Source organism: Myxine glutinosa, chromosome 4, assembly GCF_964187855.1.
Source record: "Myxine glutinosa chromosome 4, kmMyxGlut1.1, whole genome shotgun sequence".
In the NCBI taxonomy this organism is placed as follows: Eukaryota; Metazoa; Chordata; class Myxini; order Myxiniformes; family Myxinidae; genus Myxine; species Myxine glutinosa.
In genome coordinates this window covers 146,113,096-146,119,310 of record NC_136264.1, presented here as the reverse complement: position 1 = coordinate 146,119,310, position 6,215 = coordinate 146,113,096, and positions in this window count along the sequence as shown.

Below are 6,215 nucleotides of genomic sequence, written 5' to 3'. Positions count from 1 at the left end.
GCAAAAGAAAAAATGAATAATTCTTGCTCCGAAAACTTTTCAGACCCAAGAATCATCGACAGTTATTCATGTTTGTCCAGTAATCTAATTTGTTGAGGCCAATCGTCATTTGGGATTTGTCGCAATGAAGGCCTAATCATTGTCTGAGGTATCGGTCAGCACTGGTACCCTTGATCTTGGTTTACCCTATTAACTTGTCTTCCTTTTGGTATACGGACATCCTCTTTTCCAATGTCCCATCCGTCCACACTTGAAACACCGGTTTCTGTCGTTGCCTGGTCTGTGCACCTGTGCACTTGTATTGCTGGGCTGCATCACTACATCCCTGAGTTGCCACTGCAATCTCTCGTTATCTCCTGAAACACGAAAAAATTCTCTGTACCGTCCTTTTTGGGGAGACAACTGGAAATCAGATGGGACAACTGTCACTTTCATTCCTAATTTCGAGGGCAGTTGTGCATTTGGCTCCTCCACTGTATCCTGTATCCTTTTTATTTTAAGTTCTAGATCCGTTATCCGTTCTTGCTGTTCCCGTTGTCTGGATTCACCATCCCAAAGATGGAATGCAAGCCAGTCTACCGTTAGATTCTGTCTCTTCCTGGTTTTCAATCTTTGTTCTAATCTTTCCAATCGACTTCGCTCAAATGTACCATCTCTTGGAAACTCCTCATCATGTCCCTTTGTCCACAAATACCAATTCTCGACCTGCCTTATAGCTTCGGCACCATAACGGTCGTACATATGATGTGTACAAGTACCTTTTTGTGGAATCTCTGGTTGTCCTTGTGTATTCTTGCAGGCTCCATTTCCCATTTTGCCTTTTATCAAAGTAGCGTTGGATGTGTTGTAGTTTGTTCCTCTAAAGCTTCACTCGTACCTCCAGGAAGGATCTCTCCACCTGTTCAAACGGTGATTTCCAGAGAATCTCTCTCACCTGTGGCTTTTGCACAATCCAATCTCACAGATCAGTATTTGCAGATGAGCCAGAGGGTCAGTATGAAATGGGTGAATCCTCAGGTGTCCGCTCTGTTGAAGGGGAAATCACACAATGGTAACCGCACATATATATCTATATATAAACTCACCACCTTGCTCAATTTTCCAAGGTTGTCTTCACATTGATAATATCTCACAAAGATATTAAAGCTTCTTTCTTGAGACCGCATTTTCATCAATCAAACGATCAATATATTCAATTTAATTTATTCAATTCAATTTATCCAGTTAAATTTATTCAATTAAATTCAATCAATTAGATTCAATCAATCAACAATTCAATCAATTATTCAATTTCAATTAATTCATCAATATTCATCAATAAATCAAATTAATCATTTTGGATGACTCCTTGCATAAGCCCTTTCCCCAATGATGTCAGGACAGGTCCATCCATTGACTGAGATCGAATCTCATCGGTCGTCACCTCTGGTTCATACCTCATGTCAATTGATGAATCACCGTCCTGTCCTTGGGTCATATCTGACATATTTCCCCATTTTGCCTGGTCTCCACAAATTTTCTTTGCAACCACTAAAGGCAACTCATCCTTCATTCGTGAGACAGCCAAAATGGATGGCAGATATTAAAGTTCATTGGGAAAAATATCTCATCATTTTTTTTTTTTTTAATAGTACCCAAAATCTCTTGGCAATATAAATTTCGTAAAACTCCTGAAATAAGACTGTAAAATTCCTTCAATCATGCTAAATTTTGAAACTCCATCGCTTGTAACACCCAATTTATCCCATAGGGCTTGAAAGTTCTTTCCCAAGTTCATGCAATCATTCTGCATTTGAACCCTATGATATCATTCATAATAATCATCATGATTTTATAGTCATGGTCCTATCATAATCATCTATTTAAAACGAACATTTCCTTTATCACCACAGCTATGTGGTATAATCAACAATAGAATAAAACTGTACATAGCAACAGGCTACCTCATGGCCACTTAGTATACCTATTGACAATAAGTCATAACAATATCGAATAATCATTGAACAATTAAAAAATCGCTTCCACTGCTCCAGCCGCAGCATTCGTCATTTTGTCTGCTCATCCGCGTGACCAAAACGAAATAAAGGGAGCTCAACCATTGCACAGCGCTTTTAATGGCGCATGCCATAGGAACTCAACGCAATTTCGACTCGGCCAGAAAACGAGCAAATTTTGCAGGATGTTAACTGGAATTAGTCGTGAAAATATATCCAAAATATACAAAAATACACACCCACAAAAAATAAACAACAAAACCCAAACAAACCCAAGGTCGACCATCTTACACAGTAAATTACATCATTTCAGCATCGTATCGATTGCTGAAATATTCCAGGGTTTATACACACCTTAAAAGAGGTATGCGTGGTGTTGCCCCCTCCCACTTTTAATTCCTCATTAAATTCCTCATTAGATTACTCATTAAATTACTCATTAAATTACTCATTAAATTACTCATTAAATTACTCATTAAATTACTTATTAAATTACTCATTAAATTACTTATTAAATTACTCATTAAATTACTCATTAAATTACTCATTAAATTACTCATTAAATTACTCATTATCTTAACTTACATAGTTTCAGCATTGTATTGATTGCTGAAATATTCCAGGGTTTATACACACCTTAAAAGAGGTATGCGTGGTGTTGCCCCCTCCCACGTTTATTCCAGGGTTTATACACACCTTAAAAGAGGTATGCGTGGTGTTGCCCCCTCCCACTTTTAATTACTCATTACATCGTTTCAATTAAAAACATCGCTTCTACTGCTCCAGCCGCAGCATTCGTCACTTTGTCTGCTCATCCGCATGACCAAAACGAAATAAAGGGAGCTCAACCATTACACAGCGCTTTTAATGGCGCATGCCATAGGAACTCAACGCAATTTCGACTCGGCCAGCAAACGAGCAAATTTTGCAGGATGTTAACTGGAATTAGTCGTGAAAATATATCCAAAATACACAAAAATACACACCCACAAAAATAAACAACATTTATTCCGTTCAACAGAACAAACATTTCCTATATCATGACATGCATGTCTTCAAAATTATATGACCAAGAGAAAAAGTAAAACTAATTAAAACTGCGGGCAGTGATAATCCGGGGACCATACCGCTCCATCCTGATTGGACGAGTGCGTGCTAGAGTCGTTAACAACGACAGTCCAGATCCGATTGTTCAAAATTTCAACTCAATCGATCGAAAAATGATGTATCTCTGAGGACTTTTAATTAAATAAGTCATTTATAAATCAACGAGTTAATTTATTAAATGATTAATCAATAAATCAAAATTTTCCTTGACAGCCACATCACTTGGTCAGTGTCATGTCCAAATATCAGCTTCCTTACTCAAAAGGTGCCTGAGTTAATGTAATGTAATTACTGTAATAAGATTACTGCAATTACTGTAATGATTACTGTAATTACTGTAATTACCGGAACTGTAATTACTGTAATTACCTCAGGTAATTACTGTAATGTAATTACTGTAATTTAATAAGAAATGTAATTAATTAAATAAGTACTTCATTAATCGCTAATAATTAAATAACTCGTGAATTCTTATCCGATTTACTTAACATTTGAGTGTCCCCAAAACGTTGGAGCAAAACGTTGCAACAACGAAAGTGAAACGTTGTAGCGACGTTGTGGAAACGTCAGCAAAACACAACATTTGAATGTTCCCAAAACGTTGGAGCAAAACGTTGCAACAACGAAAGTGAAACGTTGTAGCGATGTTGTGGAAACGTCAGCAAACCACAACATTTGAATGTTCCCAAAACGTTGGAGCAAAACGTTGCAACAACGAAAGTGAAACGTTGTAGCGACGTTGTGGAAACGTCAGCAAAACACAACATTTGAATGTTCCCAAAACGTTGGAGCAAAACGTTGCAACAACGAAAGTGAAACATTGTAGCGACGTTGTGGAAACGTCAGCAAAACACAACATTTGAATGTTCCCAAAACGTTGGAGCAAAACGTTGCAACAACGAAAGTGAAACGTTGTAGCGACGTTGTGGAAACGTCAGCAAACCACAACATTTGAATGTTCCCAAAACGTTGGAGCAAAACGTTGCAACAACGAAAGTGAAACGTTGTAGCGACGTTGTGGAAACGTCAGCAAACCACAACATTTGAATGTTCCCAAAACGTTGGAGCAAAACGTTGCAACAACGAAAGTGAAACGTTGTAGTGACGTTGTGGAAACGTCAGCAAACCACAACATTTGAATGTTCCCAAAACGTTGGAGCAAAACGTTGCAACAACGAAAGTGAAACGTTGTAGCGACGTTGTGGAAACGTCTTACAACAACATTATTTGGAAGTCTTTTGCTGTCAAAACACACTTTCTCTGCTGTCAAAGGCCCAAAACCCGGCCTCTGTGACTTCTCAGCCAATTGTCACTTTCTCTTGACAAAAACAAACATCTTCTATATTTATCCCATTAAAATCCCATTAAAATCCCATATCTTGTCACCCTTTGCATTGTTGAAAGCAATTAATTCCATAACTCAATATTACCTCACATCGTTACATCCTTACATCCTTACATCCTTACACCCACTTTTGTCCACAAATCTTTTTAGAAGTGAAACAAAATTTGTCTGTACTTTGTCTCATAGAATCCACAGTACCAGCATCGCAACCTCCCATCTGTCTATACCTTGTCACAACTCCAATTCATTCTTCAAGGCACAACCCAGAGTGATTTGAGAACTATACCCAGAGTTCTATACAATACGCAGTTTCAGAGAGTAAACAATTATATACTTTTTCATTATTTTTCCATTTAACTTGTTCAAAGAACGTTCATTTCGCAAAATCGAACCAACCACAACCTTCGCCATTAATATCTATTGTAAGCGTGCCGAATCAATAAGTATCACTTTTCCTATGAGCCTCGACCAGAGGGTGGTTGTTACTCACAAACACTCGTCGCTAGCTGTTCCATTGTCTGTTGATTTTCATTCTGCTGCCGATTTCCATTGAGCCATCAGAGTGGAATTTGGAATTATTATTTCTCTGAGCTCATGAAAGTGGTGACATTGGGTGGTTTGCCATTGCTTTTCCACAAAAGCACTTAATTATTGTCTTTCATTCAACCGTGAAGCATGTCTCAAAGGCTTAGTGATGGACCTGGACAAAATTTGATGCAATTTTCATCCAATCGCCATCTTTCATAATAATTCTGGACCGGTATGAGATGGGGTTGTCTGTCATGAATTTATTTGTTGATCGAACGAGTTTTAGGTGTTTTAGAAAATGGCGGGAAACCTTGTACCCACGGCTTTGGTCCTACACAATTTCGTTTAATTTATCTAAAAAAACATTCTGTGGACCTGTCGTCTTAATCGCACACCCTGAGCGGACAGCTCAGGGGTACGTTTTCAAGTGCTAAACAAATGTACCGGCCTTACAAGACTTGGGAGCAAATGGTCGCATGGTGCACTCATGCCCCGTTTGCTCCCAGGTCACAGTAAGGCCCTTAATGACCAGCGTCGACCTGGCGCATTTTATTTAGACAGCGCAAAAATAAGTATTTTCAGAAATCATTTAGAAAAACACGAATAATAGCTACAATCATTTAAAACGTTCCATCCATGACTTTGTCCGCTTATTCACTATTCCTGATTTGCCATCAAGGACCTCGATCATTCCCCGGCGTACTAACCTCCGCTTTTGTAAATGAGATTTCAACAGGATTACGACTCAAAGGAAAAAGAACGAGCAGACATTTTGTAGGACGTTACCTCGGACGATCGTTAAAATCGTTACATCTTAATCATACAAAAAATGGTTCTTTGGGTAGTAGCCACAGCACCCGGGAGTACCAGCTCAGCAATGGTTCTTTGTGATCCACTACCCAGCACCCTAGACCAACTCAAATGGATCTCTGTGTCGCGAGCACATCACCGGAGCCAAAAGGTCTCATCTATATCTTCCTTCTGAGGGCTCTCCTGCACCAATAGTGCGTGGAGAAGCCCAAACACCACTTTCTCCATATACATACAAAATAACTATACACAGGTTCGTATATCATAATGGTCAATCCACAAGAAGCCATGCTTACCTTAGCGATGTCCACTTGATCCATGTACAGTAGCCACCAAGTTGTTGGAGAATGTGTTAAGACTCAGGAGACTCCAATATGACCGAAACAGCTTTATAAAGTAAGGATTTATTATAATTACTAAGTCACTTGTTT